Source organism: Odocoileus virginianus, chromosome 5 (genome assembly GCF_023699985.2).
Source record: "Odocoileus virginianus isolate 20LAN1187 ecotype Illinois chromosome 5, Ovbor_1.2, whole genome shotgun sequence".
Classification (NCBI taxonomy): domain Eukaryota; kingdom Metazoa; phylum Chordata; class Mammalia; order Artiodactyla; family Cervidae; genus Odocoileus; species Odocoileus virginianus.
Window position 1 is genome coordinate 84,857,162 of NC_069678.1, and position 24,014 is coordinate 84,881,175.

The 24,014-nt window shown below is 48.7% G+C and overlaps 1 protein-coding gene across 2 annotated transcripts in view; it reads left to right on the top strand.

The window, feature by feature from the left end:
• HIVEP3 (HIVEP zinc finger 3) overlaps positions 1–24,014 on the top strand; it is a 535,004-nt gene that overhangs the window by 417,598 nt on the left and 93,392 nt on the right. For both annotated transcript variants that reach the window (XM_070468342.1, XM_070468343.1), the window contains exon 4: positions 18,406–18,603. The gene's annotated coding sequence lies outside the window, so the exon portion shown is untranslated. The remainder of the gene's footprint in view (positions 1–18,405; positions 18,604–24,014) is intronic.

The window sequence follows — 24,014 nt, forward strand, 5'->3', positions numbered from 1 at the left end:
ATCATGATGGGTTCACCGCAGGCCTGCGCCTGCCCTCGTGCTTCCACACACGCCCTGCTTCCCAGAAGAGGGAACGGAGACCACGCTCTCACCACCCAGCCAGCAAGTCTGCCACGTTGTCAAAGCAGGGGCCATGACCCACACCACATCTGGTTGTAAATTCTGTGCCAGGAGGGCGGGGGGCTGAGGGGAAGAAAATGGATGATCCCCCCCAGGATGGGGAGAAACGTGGACCTCTCTGGCTTCAGTTCGGAGGCCTGCCTTGCTTCTGGGCAAGTCGCCGCTGCTCCTGAGCCTTGGGCTGGCCATCACTATGGGACAGGGTTGGCTACAGTCAATGATTTCCCATGGCACCTCCCTCACCCTCACTTCTTCATGGCCCCAATAAAATCTTATTGAATATGTACAGAGAGACAAAACTGGAGCTGCCAGGAGTGGCTCAGAGCTTTCTAGGAGGCAGTCTGGGACATCTCATGTAGCCTTAGCGTGCATCATCTGGGTGCTTCCTCTGCTCACCCCACCCCTCGATATGACAAGTGGCTACATTCTAGGTTTGAGGTCTGACACCTTGGGCTCAGACTGGGCCCTACCACTTTCTGGCTTTGTGACCCTGGCAAATTGTTTCCCATCTTTGAGCCCCAGTTGCTTCCCTGTAAAGTGGGGGTGATAGTAATTGAGTTGAGGTGAGGATAAAATGAACTGGCGCACACAGATTGCTTAGCACCATGCCTTGCAGGTAGAAGGTATGGTGACTTTTGTTTTCCTTTGACAGGATAGGACCTAACACATGAGAAATTAACCAGCATGGCCGAGAATTCCCAGGGCCCTAAAAATACCATGTCGTATGAGTGAGTGGTGTGGATGCTGAGGCCTGAATATTTGCGGGTCTGTATATTTCAGCAAAATGTTGAGCCCGTGCAGGGGGTGAGCTCTTCTTAGAGGGGAAACTCCCTGGGGGTTGAGGCATTGGGTTTCGATCAAGATTCCCAGGTGGGAGTTGCGGAGCAGGAATGCAGAGCAGCCTGGCGGGGCTCGCCCTGGAGCAGAGGCCAGGCTGGTGTAAGTAGCCACTTGCCTCTGTGGACCCGGCTATCTTGGGGCAGGGCCCAGCACCGTCCCGGAGGCCTGAGGACGGGGCCAGATCAGAGCACCATGGGCTTCAGGCCCAAGGGGGTGCCCAGTGGCTCGTGGTCACAGGTCAGAGAAGGAAAGATTGGGACGCTGCAGGGAGGGGCCTGCTGGAACCTCCTGTGCCCATGGTGCCGCGGGGTGGGGAGTGAGTATGAGAGAGCAAGTGGCTCTAAGGGGATGTTTTCCATCTCAGTGGGGCTATTTCTGGCTCTGCTTCTGCAGTCACTGTGGAAACTGCACGTGCCCGGTTCAGTGTAGAAACATGACGAGTTTTTCAAGGGTGATGTACACTAACCAGCCGGCCAGGAAGCTGCCGCCACCGCTGCTGGCAGGGTGTGAGTGTGTGTCTGCCCGCCTCTTCCCTCCCCCATCTCCTTTTCTCTCGGTCTCTCGGCCGGGGCTGCCTTTCTTCTGGAGCTGTATTTAGGGGAGATGTGTTCCTTGCAGCGTGATAGGTAGACAGAATAATGGCCTTCAGAGGATGTCCGCATCCTCATCTCTGTGCACGTGTGTGCTCAGTCATGTCCGACTCTTTGCAACCCCATGGACTTTAGCCCACCAGGCTCCTCTGTCCATGGGATTCTTCAGGCAAGAATACTGGAGGGGATACTGGAGTGGGTTGCCATTTCCTCTTCCAGGGATCGAAACCACATCTTCTGCAGCTCCTGCATTGTCAGGTGGATTCTTTACCACTGAGCCGCCCTGGGAAGCCCGTCCTCATCCTAGAACCTGTGGATGCATCACTCTACCTGGCAAGGAGGATTTAAGATTGCACATGGAAATACAACTGCTAATTAGCTGCATTTTGGGTACAGAGATTATCCTGGCTTCCCTGGTAGTTCAGATGGTAAAGAATCTGCCTGCAATGTGGCAGAACCCAGGTTCGATCCTTGGGTCAGAAAGATCCCCTGGGGAAGCGAATGGCTGCCCACTCCACTATTCTTGCCTGGAAAATTTCATGGGCAGAGGAGCCTGGTAGGCACAGTCCATGGGGTTGCAAAGAGTCGGACACGACTGAGTGACTAACACACACACTCCACCTGAGCCCAGTGTTATCACAAAGGGCTTTAGGTGTGGAAAGGGAAACCAGAGGCTCAGTGTCGGATGTGATGGGAGGAAGGCTCCACTGCCCTGGCTGGCTTTGAGGGTGGAGGAGGCGGCTGTGAGCCCAGGAGTACAGGCAGACCCCAGAAGCTGGAAAGGGTGAGGAAGTGGACTCTTCCAAGAAGCTCCAAAAGAAACAGAGCCTTGCTAGCACCTTGACTATAACCCAGTGATCCATTTTGGACTTGTGACCTCCGGAACTGGAAGAGCAGACACTGGCGCTTTTTAAGCCACTGATGGGCACATGTTATGGTGGCTGCAGGCAGTGACCTGGGAAGCTGACTGAGCCTATCATGGGGAGAGGTCCTCAGAGAGAAAAGCTGCAGGCATGATCTTTTGTTTTCTTGGGGTCTGATCATTGCCTGTTGCCTCACTCTAGATGCAGGTCCCCTCTGACTAGCTTGCTCTCTGAGGGGAAAGTGACTGTCCCCTCAGTAAGCACCCAGCTCTTCAGACCCCAGAGTAAGGTCTCCTGCAAGCAGCCTGTGCAGATGCCCATCTGTTCAGTCTGGAATGCCACCCCCATGTCCCTCCATAAGCCCTCCAGTTCCTGAAGGCCCCCTATCCTGTCTTCTCTAACTGACTTCTCCTTCCTCTGACATTAGTGCCACTCATGGGCTTTCCTGGTGGCTCAGATGGTAAAGAATCCATATGCAATGCAGGAGACCAGGTTCAGCCCCTGGGTCGGGACAATCCCCTGGCGATGGAAATGGCAACCCACTCCAGTATTCTTGCCTGGAGAATTCCAAGGACAGAGGAGCCTGGCAGGCTACAGTCCATGAGGTTGCGAAGGGTCAGACACAACTGAGCAACTAACACACTTTAGAATTATGTTACTCACTTGAGGACCTTGCATTGTCTGTTTTAACCACCAGCAGGCTGCTGCCCCTCCCACCCTCTACCCTCCCCTCTCCCCGCCACCACCCATGCCCCACGACAGCCACAGGCCTAGGGCATCGCTAGAACCTAGGTGAAGAATAAGTGACTTCTAGCCGAGTTTCAATGTTACATGGAAGCTTGGATGGGAGGGGAGTTTGAGGGAGAATGGATCCATGTGTATGTGTGGCTGAGTCCTTTTGCTGTTTACCTGAAACTATCAGAAACTGTCACAACAGTGTTCATCAGCTATACTCCAATACAAAATAGAAAGTTTTGAAAAAAAAAAAGTGAGTGACTTCTGCCTGTTGAAATCAGTTGTGCCCCCTACTGGTAGAAGCTGTGTTCTGTGCCACGTGCTGAAAGGGCCCAGACTTGAACACAAGATGCCCGGGGTCTGGTCCTGGTTGTGGCGCCTGGTACCTTCTGCCCTGGTCAGGTTACTTCCCTCCTTCCTCACAGACGGGCTGCGGGCAAGCAGGGCTGGTGGGAAAGCCTTTGATAACACTGCTGTCTCGGTGTGTGGCTATCCATGTTGCTTTTCTGTCCCAGGCAAAGTCCAGTGGGAATAGCTCCACTCCCCACTGTGGCATCTGTCTCCACCCTGCCTGGAGCCCTTGTCCCCTAAATTTAGACATTTCTTGCACTCCCGGACCTGGGGGAGCCCACGCAAAACATAGAGAACCAGGATCAGGACGTAGGTGAGGCGAGTGAGGTGCCCAGGGTGCGAAATTTCCAGAGATCCTCACCTTCAGTATCAGGCGAATGTGGCAGAGACATCTAACCCCACCCTCCCTTAATAGACAAGGAAACTGAGGCCTCACTCAAGGGCACATGGGGGCCAGTGGTAGAGCTGGGACCAGAACGCAATTCTCTCACTTGCAGCTCCAAGGCAGGTCTACTCTTCTTCTAATTAAATATACCAGCGAGTGGCTGAGTGACTTGATTACTCCAGTACCTATCTATGGAGAACTTACTCTGTGTTAATAGGATGCTAGGGTCTGAGCTTCAGCTTGGGAACAAGACAAACAGAGTCTGGTCCTTCCCTGAGAATGTATATTCTGTGAGGAAAGAATAAGTAATGAGGGAGTTAGGTCTTTAATTATAATGATGATGAATGCTATGCAGGGACTGATTGGAAGTTGTGAGCTGTGGACGGTTGTGCAGGTTGTATACTGCACAACTGCACATAGCAGTCCTTCCATGGGGCCTCCAATAGGGAGTTTATAATTTGGAAGACCAGACCAGTATATCCTTAAAGCACCAGTACAAGATCATGGATGACAAATGGGAACAGGCTGGAAGAAGGGACCAGAACTGCCGCACTTGTTCCTTCTTCCCTAGGACTCTAGGCCCCCACATTTTCCCCTGCCCTGTTTGATAATCAGATCACATGCAGTCAAGCTCTCACTGGAAGTCTCAGGTGAGGAGCCCTGCATCCAAAGGGCCCGGAAGACCAGGAGGAATGAGGTGTTGCCCGATCTTGGGGGGCATAGATTCTGTTGTCCTGGACAGGGTTCAAAGGCATGGAGGCCTGTGATAGCAGGTGGGACTGGAATCTTCAGAAACAAAGGCTTTTCTGCTTGGAAGAGCTGTCTGACCAGCTCTCAGCATCATCTGTTTTCTAGAATAGTGGGTATGGAAGGAACCTGGCTGCTAGACATTCGGTGTCTTCCTCCCACCAGCGTTCTGCGTGGCCTTGTACTCCACACATCTTTGAACGTGTCCACATGTATGAAGAAAGCACGTGGAAAAGCATGGGCAGCTGGGTGTTGCTTTTCTAGACTGTCCTGCCTGTCGGGCGAGGCCAGCTCCCTGGCAGCCGTGCTGTGAGGTCCCGGGGGCCAGTGCCACCCCTCCCCCACACAAGTTGGGGAACTTTAACCATCCCCTCACCTCTCTGAGCCTCACTTTATCTGTTAGATGAGAGTAAGAAAGATCCATCTCACCAAACTGTTAAATTCAAAGGGAAGGACCGATGTGTGCAAGGGCGTTATAAGTACCTGGTTTATATGGACATTGAAATTGCCACCCAGTGAGGGCTTTCCTTCAAGAATCAGAAGACCATATAACATATTTCCAGAGTGAGAGGTCCATCCTGGCTTACAGGAGAAGCAGAGAAAGACACATGGTTTTCTCTGCTTATTTTCCTCTAATTGGGAAGAGTTATTCTGACTAGTAAATACATCAACTCCTTGGCAGGGAGTTGAAACAGAAGGGGACCTCAGAGGTGGGCCTGTTCTAATCTTTGACAGAGGGGGAAACTGGGGGCTCGGGGGGTACATGACTTCTCCTCGGTCACATGGCCAGTTAAAGGCAGAGCTGAGGTCCTGCCCTCCTCCTGTGCGCCCCACACCCTCCCCTATATTCTGGGAGTTTAGCTGTTTAGAGAATGGGTAGGTAGACTCAGTCTGGCAGGGATGGCCCCTGTGAGGAGTAAGAGGACTAGAAGGTGGGCACAGTCTGGACAGGAGTGCTCAGGCTGGGCAGGAGGGACGCAACAGTGTGGAAAGTCTTGGTTCCGAGTAGCCAGAGGCAGAACACACTTTAGATTCTCCTCCTGGAACTGCCCCAAAGCCTCAACCCATCTCCAGGTTCTCAGGATATGCAGCTGCCACAAAGGCAAGCCTCAGGCTGTCCAGGGCCTGGGGCTGCAGCAGAGATGGGGATGTTGGGGTCCCCAGGAAAGCCCTTTGGCCTCGGTGGACCCTGAGCCTGCCGCTTGGGCAGAGTCACCTGTTGCTTGTCCTGGAGAGGGAGTTCCTGAATGTGATGATGTCAGGGGCCACACCCTGGCAGGCAGGCCAGGAGGGGTTGTTTACTGGCTGTTACTCATCACTCATTCACCCCGCACACCAAGCGCTGTGCTAACAGGCACGGAGGTACAGATGGTACACGTTGTTCTTGCCCTGAAGGCACTCGCTGTCTGCAGGGAAGACGGACTCACAGGAAGATAATATCACAGTGTAATGGGGTCAGTCTTGCACCACAGCTCTGGGTGGAGGGTCAGTGGCAAGAGAGAAAGAGGTTCCAGCCCAGTGCCTGCATGTTGGAAGGGCTAGGGGAAAAGAAGGAATTGCCAGGGCTGAGCTTTCAAAGGGTGGGTGGGAGTGTGCCTGGCGGACAGAGGAGGGAGGACCTTCCTGAACAGAGCTTGGAACCTGGGTAGAAGGTGGCATGTCCAGGTATTAGGTAGCTGAAGGGTAAGGAGTGAGCAAGAGTGTCATGTGATGAGTGAGGCTGGAAGGCCATGGTGACCATATGGAGAAGAGGGTCCGACACTTTCTTAAGGAATCTGGATTTCTAAGGGTGGTCAGCAAGCATCAGAAGTGGTTATGGCACAGTGTGATACCCACTTACTCTGCAGTGTGGGAACACCATTCTGCATGGCGTGGAGACTGGAGCCAGGGGCAGTGGGTGCGCAGGAGCCCAGGGGCTTGAGAGACTCTTACGGAGTGAATTCACTGCGAACCTGGGGGAAATCGGGGATGTGGAAAAGGAAGAAGTCAGCCCCGGCTCCTGGACTTCTCAGGATGCCTTGTGGGGTCCCTGTGCCGAGGTTCAGTGTCCCGTCCAGGACTATGGGCTGCTTACTTGGGACTCAGCAGTGGAACTAGGGCTGGGCTGGAGCTGTGAGCCCATGGAGGTCCTGACTGACAGCGCGTCAGCTGTTTCCCTCAAGAAGAACATGTGGATGTTGTGGCGCTGTTGATTCATCTTCACCAGCACACCTACACCCAGGGGCGGTCAAGTGAGAGAACTCAGAGTATCTCTTCTCATTCATTTTCATGAATGATGCTCAAAGCTCTGTGTGTGATACAAAGATGAATCACACACATTCTCGTCCTGTCCCCAAAGGTCGTGTGGTTTATGTGTGATGCTGACAAACATTTGTATAAGTATTATATTCCACAAACACAAGGGAAGAAAGGGAAAGGTCACAGGAAAGGGACCACTTGCTGTAAATGAGAAGTCATTTCTGGTCAGAGAGGGAAGGTCATGGAGGGCTCCATGGAGGAGGTGGCATACGAGCTGGGCTCAGTTGGGTGATTGTGATTGTATTTGGCCACAGTGAAATGGAGAAGAGCGTTCCAGACAGACAGCTGTACGAAAACAGACAAACTGTGAGCATAGTAGTTTGGCTGGAGCAGGGAGAGCATTGATGTCAGGGGCAGCCAGGCTATTAGTGGAGGAGATCCCAAGTATAGACTTTATAAGAAGAACCATTGAGAACTTTGGGACAGGAAAGAGCATGGTCAGAGCTGAGTGTTGGGACAATTTATCTGACCTTATGGAGAGGGTGACAGTTCAGAAGCTGCTATGTATTGGTCCAGAGGAGGGGATGACCACTGAGGTCTTTACAGGGTGATGGAAAAAGAGGACTCTATCCATATTTATTGACTTCCATTGAGGCTTTAGGCTGGGCATTGTTCTAAGCACTTTATGTGGATAAACTGAGTCTCCCCTTAGTACAGTCATGCAGGCGCTACAGTTTTTCCCGTTTTACACATTAGTTCACCGAGACTCAGAGATGTTAGGTAAGTAACCTATCCCTAGGAAGGTCACACAGCGAGGAAATGGAGGAGACAGAGATTCGAACTCGGGGCCTGTCCTCTTAAATTCCACCTTAGAAATAGCTTCCCAAGGGGACTGAGCCATGAAAGGTGACCCAGCTGGGGCTGAGACAGGTCCTCCCACCTGTCAGGCCCCCAACCCCAGACCAGTGGGGGTCTCCGGCTCTGAGGGCTGACCCTGGTGCTCCCCATCCCTCTGTGGGGGGCAGGGCAGAGCCTGGGCTTGGGCGTGATTTGGTTCACCGATTTGAAACAGCCTACGTATATAGGTGGTGACAATGTAAATAACTGATGCAATGGAAACTTTCTATGGAAAAAGGTACCCGCTCAAACAGCCACAAAGTCCAAAAAAAGGAAGAACAGCAGAGCAGACCCAGAGGGCTCTGTAGCAAACAGCTTCCTTTGGCACAGCCTTTTTTCTGTCGGCCTGAGCTCCTGAGCTGGTGGGGGGAGGGGATCAGCAGCACTGGGCAGGTGGAGAGCTGGACCAGAGGCTCGGCCCGATCCCTGGAGGATCTGGGGTCATCAGGCTTCCCCTCTTAGCTTGGGAGGCAGCCATGTGGATGCAGAAAGCAATAATTCCTCCAAATACACACCCTGGTTCTCATTGCTGCCCCGAGGGCCTTGATTGTGATGCCTTCCCACTGTGGGCCAGTGGTTGGGGTGTTGCAGTCCCCAGGTCTCCCAGGGCCTCAACCTGCTTTTCTTTTACCCCTCCTGTGCCATCCCTGTCAATAAGTTGCAGTAGTCTTGGAATCTGAAATCTTAATTTAGCACACAAAGTTTTGTCAATATAAGTAAAGCTAAAAGATCAGTAATAACCGAAAGAGGAAGAAGAGAAGGTCATTTTTTGGAAAGTTGACTCGGTATTATTCAGCTCTTACACCCACCCGGGCTATGCACTATTGCCCCCATTTTAGAGATGAGAACACTAAGACCTGAAGTGTTAAGTGACCTTCCTGAAGCCGCACAGCAGCAGAGACCAGTGGTGCCTGGTTTTAATCTAACACCAAAGCCTAGGACTCTCCTTCTGCTGCGCAGGACTGTCCACATGCCTGTGTTTCCTCAGCTGTCAGATGGTAGCATCAGTGAGACGATAAGGTAATAGGACTAATGCCGGCCCATGGTAGGCATTCATCAAATGTGAGTTTCCTTCCCTGCGCCTTTTTTCTGTCTCTGCCAACTAGAAGTATGTAATGGGCCTTCCGGGTGGGGAAGGGGTAGGAAACAGCCCGAGTTTGGGGCTCCCTGGGAGAAAGGGTGGTAATCACTGATTTTCTTGCCCATCTTCCCTACTGGTTGGAGAATACTCTGTGGCAGGGGCCAGTCCTTCTTCACCTTTGCACCCTAGGGTCTAGCCCAATGACAGGGAGTGTCTTGTCCGAGGTGGCTGGATGCAGCTGGCCCTTGAGTATGGACCAGTCCAGTGGGCTATCTGTTGTACCCAGCTGCAGGAGACTTAAGAGGGCCGCCACTAGGTGTGGCCTGGTATGGCAGGAAACGAGTCCTTTACCCCTCTACCCCTGGCAGCTCTCAACACCTCAACCTCACGTGCAGTCCCTGGGGTTTCATCTGCACCTCCTCTTCCTGCCACTTTTTATTCTCTGAGACTCCTGGGCTGAGTGTCCTCCAGGTGCATTCATTCAGTGTCTCTCTCTCTCCCCCTCCCTGCAGTGTCTGAAAACCATGGGTGTTTCTCCTGCCTAATCTCCATATACTTTGTGGGACCAGATAGTCTCACCTATCACTAAACGGACTCCATTACCCTGCACTTGAAGTTCCTCTTTTTCTATCCTCAATACAAGTGGAAACATATCACCATCCTCTATTTTTATAAACTCTGCTTTTACTGGAAAACATTTCCCAGGTCTTCTCAAAGTATGTCCTGTCTATCTCAAAGGCTCTGAGCTCCCTGCCTTTCTGCTCATTTTCCTTGTTTGGGTCACCTCGTTACTCCATGAGAGAGAGAAGCTTCTTGTCTGGAGAATGGGGTCAGGAACCAGGAAGGATCCAGGGGTGGTCCCGTGCATGTGGCAGTGTTCTCAGACTGGAATGCAGGTGTTTGAAGCAAAGGCGTGTGCCTCAGCAAAGGGAGCTGAGCCTGAAGCCTGTCGGCCTAAAGCCTGAAGCCTGACCGCAGGGAAGGAGGCAGGAAAGCTTGCAGAGCCCATCCCAAAACAGGATCCAGAACGAGGAGAGGTGGACACCAGGGAGGACGGCTTGGAAGGTCCCCCAGTGTAACTGAAGAAGAGCACAGGCGTTAACCGAGTGCCTCTCGTAAGCCGGGTCCACACTACATCTCTCACACTTTGTCTCGTCCAGTCTTCACAACAAACAGGGGGCGGGGGGAGATGTTCTTCAATTTTTTAATGACGAGGAAAGAGGCTCAGAGAGGTTAAGTAATTTAGCCGAGGTTGCACAGCTATTAATGAGTGAAACCAGGGTCTGTCTGAAACCAAGCTCCTCTGATATCACGGCTGGCTCTCTGGGCTTTTCCTGTGCCACTTCTCCGGTGTTAGGTAAATGAGGCAGTAATTCTCTCCATTTCCCCTCCCAGTTGCTAAGTAGCCCTTCATGATCTCCCAAGATTATTCCATGGGATTCTGCATGTGTGTCCCAGTGTCCTAGATTTTGGGGTTTTCTTATTGATTTACAGACCACCATAACAGAAATAAAAATAAAAATGAGAAAGATCCATCCTGCAGTTCCCTGCCCCAAGCAGATCAGACTCAGCTTATCCATGTGCCGGCCCTGTCTGCAGATTCACAGTGGAGGACAGGCTATGTGTCAGGAGGGTAGCTGAGGCTTCAGAGCTGGCCTTATCTACTTCCTCTGGGATTGGGGTCTGAGGCCCCTTGCTGGAATCCCAGGCCCCCAGGCTTCCCTGCCAGCCCTTAGAAAGTGGCTTTGTTGTGATCTAGTGAGGCTGGCCCCTGTGGGCATCCGGGGTTTTTCTTTAACTCTTCATCAGCTGAACTTCCCCTGCAGGGATGCACCTCCAGTGCCCAGGCCGGATGTGGGGCGCCTTCCACCTGCCAGCAAAGGCCATGCTCTGATGCTTTGGTTCCACAAGGAGGGTGGGGAGGGGAGAGGATGGGCCTCCCTCCTTGTGGTTTTTGGGTGGGGCCGGCAGAAGAGCTGGCCCTGGTCGTTCCTGCCCTGGGTGGATGCCACCTTGCAGATGGGCCCCTCTTGCCTTAGTAAGACCTGCCCTGTTCAGCTGCTTTCTAAAAAGAAAACAGTTTTATATCATCTTAAAATTACAATTTTTAAATTCTAAAAGCCATATGTGATTTGTTTTTTAAAAAAAGGAAAAGAGTATAGGAATATGTAAGGAAGAAAATGCACGCTCTGAGCCCCATTCATGCAGTCTCACCCCTAGGATGTGCTGACAACTTCATCCTGCAGGTCCTCTGTAGCATTAACAGCTACACAGATATGTGTGTGTCTGTGATGCTGCTTTCCCCCTTTTTGCACACCATCCTGTTGGTGCAGTCGTAAAGAATCTGCCTGATGATGCAGAAGACATAGGAGATGCAGGTTCAGTCTCTGGGTAGGGAAGATCCCCTGGAGTGGGAAACGGCAACCAGCTCCAGTATTCACATCTGGAAAATTCAATGGACAAAGAAGTCTGATGAACTATTGTCCATGGGGTCGCAAAGAGTTGGGCACAGCTGAGCATGCACACACACACTCATTGAGGGAAAGTGTGTGTAGCAGCTAAGTGTGTAGGCTCTGGAGTGAGACAGGAACCAAGGTTCACACCTGTCAGGTCTCATTTCCTCACTAAGTCTCATGTGGAAAGTGGGACCAGCAATAGTGCCTTCCATCCAGCAGGCTGTGAAAAGTAAGGGAGGTCACCCAATACTCAACACATAAAGTCACGATGAATCTCTATTATCAGTCAGAGTATGTGTTTATTTTTAATTAGGAAAAAATATTGTCCCATTATTATACCATTGGTGGATTTATCATCATTTGCTTATAGACCAACTCCTTGCTGATGGATATTAAGGTCGTTTCCATGTTCACTGATAAAAATGGTGCTGCCGCCATCGTGTGTGCATCTGTGTAAGATGATTTGTGTATTTGTGTGTGTGCAGTCGTGAAGCTGCTGGGTCTACATAAGTTGTGATCACTGCTTTTCTCCAACACTGGATGGTGGCGGTCATTTTCCTCTTTGCCTGTCAAATGGACGAAAGGTGATATTGATTTTTAATTTATGTCTTTTGATTATTAATGAGGCCAAGCATCTTGGCATATATTTATTACACATTTTAATTTCTTGAATAATGATCTGTTTATTTCCTCTCTCCATTTCATTAGCTGTTCATCTTATTGTTTTATGGGTGCTCTTTACGTATTATAGATATTGACCCTGTTTTATATATGTTGCAGACATTGTCTGTCATTTACTTGGTATCTGTCAGCAGGGTCCTCTGTTATATGTAGTGCTTAATTTTTTTGTGTGTAGTCAGTTTTGTTAATCTCCACCTTTAAGAGCACTGAGATCTGCTTCAGGCTTTGAATGTTATTTTCCCACACTAAATTATACAAATATTCTAATAGTTTTGGTGTTTTCATGGATTTGCTTATATATTTTGTTTTTATCTTTAATTCTATTGTAAGTGTGTTGCATGTACTCTATTTAAAATAGAATTCTCTGTCCTCCCTCACTCTGTATCCCACTTTGTTGTCATACCTTTTATTTTACCTACATGTTTGTTTCCTGCTCATCTTCCCTGGCTAGACCCTCAGCTCCTCCAAAGGCAGAGACCTTTACTGTTTTGTTCATGCTGCGGTGCCAGAATAATGCCTAACATATAGTAGGCACTAAGTAAATATTTGTCAAATGAATATACAACCAGCCAGTTGTCACCATTTTCTTATTTAAATATTCCATTCTTTCTCACTAATTTGGAATTCCATCTTTGGTAGCCTTTCCTGTTTCTTCAATTGTTACTGGCCTTTCCAGATTTCCTCCCTCTTCTTTAGTTATACAATTAATAATTTTCTAAGAAGTAACCAGTTTTCAAATTCATTGGCATCAAATTATGTATTTAAACTTAAAATAATTTCTCTTAAATTCCCTTAAATTTAAACCCATATTAATATACATGTTAATAATGTCTTTCTTGATGCTTATTTGTGATTTACTGTTCACTGCTAGTCAGATTAACCTGTGGTTTGTCCGTGTTGTTTGTCTCAGAAAACCAATTTCTTTCATTGTGGTTGCTGTACTTTTCTCATTCATTCGTTTTTGCTTTCAACTTTATTCATTTCTTCCTTCTAGATTATTTTGCTTTATTTTATTATTTTTCAGCTTCTTGGATTAGATGCTTGATTCATTTAGTTTCAGTCTTCTTTTATTGTGAAAGTATTTAAGGTTTAAATGCAGCTCTGGTTACATTCCACAGGTTTTTTAAGTAGGATTCTCAGTCTTGTATTTTTATAAATATTCTGCACTTTCAGTTTTGCTGTCCTCTTCGACTCAGATTTAGTTAGCAAAGCATTTTAAAGTTGTCCTGTGTAATTTGCTTTTTTATTTGCTACTTGTTAGTTTCTAATTCTATTGTATTGAGAACTGAGTTTGTGATATCTATTTTGGAATTTGAAATTTTCTTGTAGTCTAGTACAAGAACATTTAAGAAAAAAGTGTTTTGTTTCTTGAGTATATATGAAGTTAAGCTTACTATCTGAAAATCCTCTGTATTTTCTTACATAAGGTTACTTGTACCATTAAATCTTGAGTCATGAGCTTGTTTTGTTTTGTTTTTGTTTTGCCTTCTCTTTGTAGTGCTAAGAATGTGTTATTTCATATACTTTATGGTTCTGTTGTCCATGGTGAAGGTAAAGGTTCATGATTTTTATTTCTTCTTGGAGACTCATTAGCAATATAAGATGCCCCATTTTATTCTAACATATTCACGTTTTGTCAGATATTAATACTGACTTAACTGAATTCTTTTTGCTACTATTTTGCCTATTCATGTCTTTTTGCTGTTTCTTTGATTTCAACCTTTATTGATTTGTATAAATAGCATATGGCCAGATTTTTTTACCCAACGTAATCTCTTGTCTTAAAGTAATTTAATTTGTTTGCATTCTTGTATTTATGATATTTTGTCTTACTTTATATCTTTTGTTTATTATACTTTTCCTTTCTTGTTTTCTTTTCCCTTTCCCAACTCTTGCTGGATTAATTGAATTTATCTCCCCTCCCCCACAGTGGTTTAAAAAGGTCTGTATCTTATCTTCCTTCTAAAAATAGTTACCCTTAAATAAAAAACTAAAACCCTTGTTTCTATGTCAATGTCAAGAATTAAATGAAATCTAATTTCCAACAAAATGAGACCATTATTACCCACATTTGTTTAGATTCAACTGTACATTTTTCTACTCTTACTGTTCATCATTGTTTCCTACATATCCTGCCTTGACCTTTCTTGAATTACTTATTCTGATACAGTTTTTATTTTGTTGGAGTAATTCCTTGAGTAATTTTTTTTTTTTAAAGAAAAGATAAGTGGGTGGCATACTATTTTTAGTGCTTCTCTGTTTGGCTTTGAGACTAGGCTGAGTAACAGTTCTCAGGGTTTTAACTGTTTTCCCTCAGATCTCTGTAGTCTTGACTCTGTTGCCCTCTAGCAGTTAATGATGTAGATGTCAAGCCCAAAGTCACTTTGATTCTCAAAATTTGTATAGACACTGTCAGAGAGGAAGCTGAGTTCATCGCTCACTGGGTAAGGGGGAACTTCACTTCTATAGTGTCTTGGCATGTCTGGAGGAAAGAGGCAAGATCTGGATTTGTTGATGGTTAGAAGTCTCTAAAACAGGTATGTCAATGTAGGGCTTGACTAGGATCATGTAAGGAATACAATACAGTAGTCCCAGACCGGTGGAAACAGTGAGGAGGAATTTTGAGATGAGGCAAGAGAATCAGAGAAGAGCTGATGGAGCCTTCAGCACGTTTCTGTAATGAACAGTCAATCCATCTGCCAGGGCTGGAGTCTCGTGGAAGTAAATCATGCTCACGGAGGCAGTAAGGTGTCTGGGCTGATGGTTTCTGTCCCCTGCCCTGTGCCCCAACTTTGGTGTTTCTGGCAACCAGAGGCATTCACTCATTATCTTTGGCTCTCAGGAATCCCATCCTTCCCGCCCTGTCCTGGCTCCGCTGCCTCTGTGCCAGTTTCCTGGGTGCTAGGCAGGTGGGCCGTCCCTTGTCCATGCTGGGTGAGACTGACTGAGCTCTGATTAGATTCTCTGTCCTTCCTTCTCATCTGCTTTTCCTCAGACTTGCTGGCCAGCTAATGCTGCTATGGATCTGTTCTTTCTTGTACATGTCTCTTTTCATCCCAGTGGTGTTTGAGGGAGAGGAGGTAGATGGATGAGCCTGGTTTGCCATGTAGAACCTCAGGCATGTGTGACATTCCCGGTGACCCGGATGCAGGTGTGTCCACCTGGCTCTCCCACCGGCCACCAGAAGCCAGAGTGGCATTGAGGTGATGCTGAATGAGGGAGAGGAGAGCTGTGGCTCAGTCCTCCTGCCTCCTCCCGTCTTCTCTTCCAGCCACACCCTTGGGCCTGACTGCATTACCTCACTGACTAAAACAGTTCAGTGACCTCACTCCCCTACAAGATTAAGGCCAGACTATCATATATACCAAGTTCCTTCCCTCCCAACTCTCCCCTCGTGAGTTATCACTGCCCCTCACCTCTAACCAGAGGGACAGAGTGCAATTTCTCGAACATTCGGTCAGTGTCGGGGCACGCCCTGTGTTTGAAACGCCCTCTCTCTTTCTCACACATTCGACACCGTCAGAACTGACTGCTTCCTTTACACCTTTACCACACAGCAGCTTAGAACCAGGGATGCTATAACGCATTCCTTTGATTTCTTGCCCCTCCCCACGTCCTCACCCCCAACTGTGATCCCCTTGAAAGGAGAGACCGAATCTTTGCTGTCTTTAATCTCCAGGATCTGCTCCCCAGCCTGGCCCCAAGTAGGCACTGAATGCACATCAGTTAAATGAAGGAACAGCCAAGTTAGGTTCTAAAGAGAATTGTTCTGTGCTGACTGTGTGTGACACACCATGCCAGCTCTAGGGGTAGGGGGATGAGTCTGATGACCCGCCCCAGGTGTATGCTGTGTGTGTGTGTGTGTGTGTGTGTGTGTGTGTGTGTGTGTGTATGCTGTGTGTGTGTGTCAGTACTGTCCAACTCTCTGACTCCATGGACTATAGTCTGCCAGGCTCCTCTGTCCGTGGGATTTTTCAGGCAAGAATACTGGAGTGGGTTGGCATGCCCCCCTCCAGGGGGGTCTTCCCGACCCAGGGATTGAACCTACATCTCCTGTGACTACTGCATTGGCAGGCAGGTTCTTTACCACTGTGCTGCCTGGGAAGCCCTACCAAGGCTTTAAGACTCCTGGAATCTGTGGGCATAGAGGGTGCTGTTACATATTCTGAGAGGCCAGCAAATGTGCTGTGGGTATTCTGGGGTGAGTCCAGTTTGGGGTGAGCTAGCTGAGCTTTCTGAGAAAGGTGGGTAGGATTTGGCCAAGTAGACATGCTTATAGGGGAGGGGAGTAGATGTGAACAAGGTTCAGAGTTGGGAAAGCATGGGCTATGTTTATAGGATAACATGTTTGGAGACCTTGGTGTTTCTATACTGGGAGGGATAGAGATAACTCTTTTTATTAATAATTTGAGATCTATTGGAGGCTGTGAGGTCGGATCTGGGGATGGTAGAAAAATGTGAAGTTGTGACAAGTTTGGATGACTTGGACAACAGAATCAGGTAAGAATAGACAGGAGCCTCGGAGCAAGTTCCATTACACTGCTGTGTGGTGCTATGATGCTGCTCTGGAGTGTGGGATGGGGTTGACTGGATTTGAGAACAGTGGGTAAAGCAGAGGGACTTTGGTTAGCTGTGCCTTCATAGGAATCAGCAGTAAGATGTAGTTGCCAAAACATGAACTATTCCAAAGCTGGGTCAATAAAAACATGGTGCCCGAAAGAAGGAAGGTGACAGTGCCCCAGACCTGCATGCGGGTTACCCCAGACCTAGATTACTAGAATAATGAAACAGTATCCATAGTATGACATGGGCCGAGCCACGTGCCAGGCATTGGTCCAGACCTTTTAGGTGTATGGAATCATTAAACCCCTGGGAGGTACTTGTCATTCTTAGCCCCTCTTATTAGGCACAGCAAGGCTCAGCAACTTTGCAAAGTGGAGGTAATGAGGAGAAGGCCTTAAGTAGAACCCAGGTATCCTGGCCCTAGGAGCCAGGACACCCATTCTCAGTCGCCACTCCACATTGCCTCCAGCAGACACACCAGAGTACAGAGTGGTGACTCTAGATTCAACTAGAATGCCTAGGCTTTCTTGATCATGAAACACGTTCCTCTGCATATTCTTGTTTGATTCTTAAATCAGCCTGGTAAGTTGGTTATTAAAAACTGATGCAGTAAACGTTGCCTCCCTTGGCCCTCAGTGCTCTGTTTTGTTTAGAGATTTGGGGAATACAGTGAGCTCTTATGTCTATTATTGTGTTTAATTCTCACCCAGGCCCCACTATGAGTCACTTCTGCAGGTTGTCTTGGTTTTCTCTTGCTGTGTAACAAATTACCTCCAAGCCAGTGGCCAAAAACAAGCCTCCTTTGTAAGCTCGAAGTCCTATAGTTCTGAAGTCTGGCACAGAGTGGCTGGGTTCTCTGCTCAGGGCTGCAATCAGGGTATTTATAGCCTGAGTTCTCATCTGGAGGCTCAGAGGGAAATTTCACTTTTCCAGACTCATTCACTTGTTTGAATCCATGTCCTAGGGAGTTGCTGGGGTTCAGCAGGGGCTTGTTCTCAGCTCCAAGAGGCTGCCCTCAGGTCCTTACCAGATGGCCTCCTCCATCTGCAAGTCAGCAAGTGCATGGCGAATCCTTCCCCTGATTCTAAGCCCTATGACTTCCTCTTTTTGTGACCAACCAGAGACAACTCTGCTTTTAAAGGATTTTCTCAATTAGGTCAAGCCCATGGAATAATCGGACAAGGCAATGGCAGCCCACTCCAGTACTCTTGCCTGGGAAATCCCATGGACAGAGGAGCCTGATAGGCTGCAGTCCATGGGTTGTGAAGAGTCAGGCACAACTGAGCGACTTCACTTTCACTTTTCATTTTCGTGCACTGGAGAAGGAAATGGCAAACCACTCCAGTATTCTTGCCTGGAGAATCCCAGGGACGGGGGAGCCTGGTGGGCTGCCGTCTTTGGGGTCGCACAGAGTCAGACACGACTGATGCGACTTAGCAGCAGCAGCAGCAGCAGCAGCATGAAATAATCTCCCTATTTTAAGGTCAAGTGTGCCTATAACATAACCTAATTGTAAGAGTAAGATCCATCATATTCACAGTCCTGAGGATCATGCATTATGTGTTCACCAGGGAAACAGGAAACCTAAGCGTCATCTTAGAATTCTACCTGCTTGCTGATAAAGAAATAGAGGCTCAGAGAAGTTCAGTGTCTGATAAAAGGTAGAACATGGTAGGCACCCGGGCCACCACACCACACTGTCTCCCCAGGCCACTTGGGAATCTGTCCCTGCCCCAAGACAAGCAGCCTGGGAGGAGCTGGGGGCCTGGGCCATCTGGGACCAGGCGGACATTGTTCTATGTGTAAAGAAGTTGACCAGGCAAACTCTCTGATCACGTTTCTTGACCATCCCCTGCAGGATTCAAAGCACGAACCCAGCAGCCTCCAACTAGTTCATGGAGGAGCCTCAAGAGATACTGGCCAGGCGAGCTCTCCCTTGCAGAGGGAAGAACACAGTGTGAGAGGAGGCAGCTGCCACAGCAGTGGACATGAACACTGGTTTTCAAAGAGAACAGCGTTTTAGTTTTGGTCATCGCAAGTGGTGCCTTCAACACAGGTAGGAAATGCGTGGTCCTCAAATACGCTTGCTGGGGGCTCCACCTGGTCTTTCTTGCCTGAGCTTGCTAGAGTCCTTCCTCTTTATAATGGATGATGGTGATGATGGTGGTGATGATGATGATAAAATGGATGATGATGGTGATGAGGTTTGATAATGATGCCTTCCTTGAGCCTCTGTGAAAGCTGGACCTCCTCGGGACTTCCTTGGTCGGGAGTACAGTAGAAACCTTGAAAATCAATACTCTTTTACTGCCGCACACTGTCTCCCCTCAGATGTAGTTTTGTCTCTCCAGTCCCTCAGTTTCCAGCCTGTCCTTGGCAACAACTCTTCTTAAGGGACCACAGTCTCCCTGCAGACCAGCCTCACTGTATCTCCTGCTGGCCAGAGCTCCACCCACTTCTCTGTGCTCCCCTGCCCCGTGATGGTTCTTGCCTAAAAAGCCCCCTCCCTAGTCAGAGGATCACAACAGAGCAGCATCTTTCTGGGTCCTCCTGGATGTGAAGAAATGAAAGGATATTGGGTTCTCGGTTTGGCCTGCATATTAGAATCACCTGGAGTTTTAAAAAATTCCAGTGGCAGGGCCCCACCTTCAGAGAGACTGACTAAATGGGCCTGGGAAAGGCCCCAGTATGGCTAATCACACGCTCTCTCTCTCTCTCTCTCTCTCTCTCTCTCTCTCTCTCTATGTATATATATATATATGTATATATCCATTTAATTCATTTTTAGCTCTTCAGGTATGAGTTGTGGTTTCAGGTTATAAGTTCAGGCTGTGGTTCAGTTTAGGTGTGTAGCGTTAGAAGCTCTTTGGGTCAGGAATATAAATCTTTGGATGCTTTGTCTGGCCATGGAGTATATCAGAATCATCCAGGGATAATGAGAGGGAGGGAGGGAGTGCCTGGGTTTAAAAAAAAAAGGAAGAAAATAGATTTCTTGGCCCACCCAGACATGCTCTCTGCATCAGGCTTTTGGGGGCTGAGGACACAGGGATCTGTATTTTTATGTTGGTCTAGCCAAGGTCTGGGTGCCTGGGGCTTCTCTCTGGGGCCCCTGGAGATGCCTGTCCTGTATCTGAGTCTGTGGGCTCAGCTGTGAGTCTCAGCGGGTGCTTCCCAGCCTGGCGTGCCATGCACGGTGCTCTTTGTCTTCCTCTGGGCAGAAGCTTTCTCACCTACAGAGAGGAGGATAGGGCCTCTGGCAACGCTCAGAGACGGCCTCTCTGTAGCTGCCTGAACTGTGGGGGGCCTGGGCCTGGGCCTCTGCGCAGCTCAGCAGTGCCACGTGGACCCCCTGAGACCCAGGCTATGATCAGGGTTCTCCAGTAGAGGTGGAAGAATCACCCCCTGGACTCTAAGGAAGGGTGCCCTGGCATTTGAACCTCAGTTTGAGGGGATGTGTAAATGTGGAACTTAATAGTAGAGCCTCTGGATCTTCCCAAGTTCAAATCCCAGCTTCAGCATTTACTGGTTTGGGAGGCAGGTTGCTTGGTTTCTGCCTCGTGTTTCTTGCTTGGAAAATAGGAGAGTCGAGGCCCTTGCCACACAGGGCTGCTGGGGAGGTACCAGTGAGGCCCTGGAGTGTTGCCAGACACCTAGCCAGGGCTCCCCAAAATGGGCAGCCCTCCTGCAAGCAGGCTGGCTGCCGCTGCTCCCTCCTCACTGCCGCCCTATGTGTCAGCCAGGCTCTGCTGCCTGGTCCCAGTGCCTGAGCTCCTCAGAGAGAGTCAGGGCGAAATTAAGGGCCGATGCTGCACACAGGGCCTGGGCACACTGCAGACAAGATTCGTCCTGCGGAAACCCCAGCGAGGCTGGTCCTATTGCCTCTTTTGTACAGATAAGGAAACTGCGCACAAAGAGGTCCAGTAGTTTAAAGACAGTCACACATCTAACAAGGAGCTGAGCCTCTGGCTACAAAAGATCCAGTACTTTCTTCTCCACTAACATGCTTCCTGAAGAATGGCAGTAACAGCTGCAAGGATGACTCCTGCTCCAGGGATGTCCGTGTTTTAACAGAAATCAGTAGTACCATAATACATATGAATGGGTCCCCCTTCCTCGGCATCCTGGGATACCTTGTGGTGCCCTGATTTAGCATTTGTCTCTTTCATACCCATCGCAGTTAGCTGTACATGGTCTGCTCCGCTGGCAGTATCAGGGCAGGGTCTGGATTTAGGCAGCTTGGTGTACAGGAGATATCTGAAGTAAGCTGAAAATAGAAACTTCTGAGGGTTGCAGGCAGAGACATGGGACACTGTCGTGGGGAATCAGATGGAGAATCCTCCCCAGACCTGGCACTAGCCCTCTCTTACTTTATTCTCACAGTCTCTTTTTCTGTCCACGGAGTCCCTGCCAGCTGCATGGAAGAATCTAGGAGATGGGACTGACCCAGAGGCAAACGAGCTATCAGTTTCAGCGAGAAATCTGGTCCCCACCCCTTCCCGTGCTCCCTCGGGGGAATACAAGCATATGTGACTAATGGGGTGCTGACTCAGCGCTTCTGGAGTGCCCAGACTCACAGGGCCCACTGCTGGCACAGCTTGCCCCAGTCACCGGCGGGGAAGCTGGAATACCTGGCATCTGAGTGAGGTGGAGGGCTCAGGCCCAGGCTGGCAGGGGTGCCAGGCAAGAGCCAACCATGTGCCAGCCTTCAGTGGCCTTGCAGAATCCCTCATGCTGGCGGCGGGGGTAGGGGGTATGGGGAGTGGTAATTAGCACCATTTGAGGCTTGGAAATGAATATGTTGGATTATGTATTTGTGGAGTCGTGGCCCCTCACATTTAGTATGGTCCTGGACTGGGGCTCTCTCCAGAATAAATGTGATTTCTGAATGAGTGATTAGAGGGGGGATCTAATTTGGAAATGGGTATGAAAGCATTTTCTCAGAAGCAAAGCTTTCTGCTAGTAGTTTTCAAGCTTTTAGAGTTTTAGGAGCCATTTAAAAAAGTCAAATCCTGCACTTTGCCAAGTTAAAGTGGTAGTTTATTAACACCCATTTATTTTCTAAGTTCAAATTTTTTACATCTATTTATTATGAGCATCCATTAACAGAGCAATGATTCAGCTTTGATGCATAAAAACATTAGAAGCTCAGGGTCTAGATCAGGCATCAGCAAACTACAGCCTATGGGCCTAACCCAGGCTGCTGCCCGATTTGTGTAAATGAAATCTTTTTGGAACACCGCCATGTCATTCGTTTAAACATTATTTATGGCGACTTTCCCACTCTAATGGCAGAGTTGAGGAGTTGTGACAGAGACTGTCTGTCCCACAAAGCCAAAAATATTTACTCTTTGGCCCTGTATAGAAGAAGTTTGCTGGTGTCTGTTCTAGATGGTCGTTGAATCAGTATATCAGCTGTAACATCCAGGATCACTTTGTCTTTTTTTTTGTTTTGTTTGGCTTGGTTGCATGGTATTAAGAAAGTTCTAAATTGTATCAATAAAATGATGTGAATTGGTAACAGATTTCTCACAGCTGACTGTGCAGCCCAGGATGGGCCTTTAGTTTAATGTTGTGTGGACATTTGGGGAGGAGGAGACAGGGATTCTGGTCTGCATCACTAACAGTATCAAACATTTGCTTGAATTCCTTCTTCTTACAGGAAGCATACAGTCATTTGTGACATCTTTGTGGTAATTCATGTAATCCATTCTCATATCACTGAAAGCTTCAGCATGTACTTGTTTGTGTGGTTTTACAGAAGTGTGTATTGTCCTGAACTTCAAAAACAACAACATAAAGATGCCCTGTAAAGAGCTCCGATCTTTCTAGTTGAAGACACTTTTCAATCCTGAAGTTTCAGATCCACCAAGATCTGCACAAACCACAGCTGGCCACACCCGTTGTGAAGTGTGCCATCAAACACCTTTGAATGTGCAGGTCCGTTTTCCCTAACAGTTTTAACAGGCGTCAAACTATATTTTTAGGATAAAATTCTCACATGACATTTGAAGAACCTCTGAAACACCTCTGCGGAACATGATTTGGAAACCGGTCCTTCAGCAAACATTGGTGGTTCTCTTTTCTGTGCTCAAGGACAATGGTGGAGCCAAGGATGCTGAGGGTTGGGGTTGGGAGGCTCAGGAGAAAGTAGTGAAAGATGGCAGAGGACAGAAGCGAGGTGATGCTGTCAGTGGCGGAGAGGCTCATGGGGCAGGGGAGGGGCATCAGTAATGGAAAAAGTACTTGGGAAGCACAGAGAAGTCCCAGGAGCCCCTGCTGAAGCTGGGAGGTGTCTCCTAACACTTGATGACCTAGCACAATTCCCCAGGGCTCCTCTAACAGCGTCCAGCCATAGGCTCGGAAGAAAAGGTCCAAAAGATTAAAATATACTGAAAAATGGTAGGGGAGGATGTGGAAGGCACATACAAATCGCTTCTAGTCATCATGCTGAAGACCTTTGAGGCCAGTCAGCAGATCAAGACAGGGGAAGGGGGCAAGGGAGATGAGAAGGGGTGACAGAGGGGTCCTCTGGGTCAGCTCACTAAATCAGTTCACGCAGGAGGCGGAGCATGAGCATGGGCGATACTTGCCAGTGACCTGAATGGGGACAGATGTCAAGGCCCCAAGGAGGGGTTGACTGGGGTTGGACAGTGGCTTTGGGCATTCGAGGCAAAGCCCACACAGCCAGGAATAAAACCCAGGAGTCCCAGCTCCCGGGCCCCCTGCCTTCCCTTGGTGGGCTGGAGACGGGAGGGGCAGGCCGGTGGCTTCGAGAGGCTGTGGGCTGGAGAAGGCCTCTCACAGATAAAAAAGCATGAGTTCTTTCTGAGGTTTTTGCTGCTCACCCCATAGAAAAAGAACATTTTTAGATTTTAAAAGGATGACCTCATTTTTTTTTCTTATTTACATAGCCCTGTTTGTTTATATAGCCCTTTAAAAATAGCCAGCGTGTGCTAAGCTTAGTACTCCCTCCCACCACCAGCGGCAGAGCCACTGTGTGGTGAGAAACACCTTTTCATCTAAGAGAGGGGCAGCCTTGTTTCAGAGGACAGATGGGAGCAAAACGGGACAGGTAGGAAGTTTCGTGGTTTTTCGTGTCGCTCTTCCAAAATAGCCACACGCCTGCCTCCCACTTCCTGCCTGACTCGACTCAGATCGATTTTCTCCTGCCGAGGACTTGTGTTCTCAGCTAAGCTTGAAGGGATCCGTCAACCAGCAAACAGGCTGGAGCCCAGAGACCTTGAGCTTGGCATTTTGCATCCCAACTCTGCTGCTTCCCAGCTGTGTGACTTTGGGCAAGCTGCTTCACCTCTCTGTGTCCCATCTGTGAGATGGGGATAACAACACTACCTGCATTGGCTGTGCAGATTAAATGAGGGAGTACATGTGAAAGGCTTAACCTGAGGCGGGCACGCAGCAAGTCTTAATAACCCTCCTAATCAGCAACAGCAATTGTGAAAGCCACCC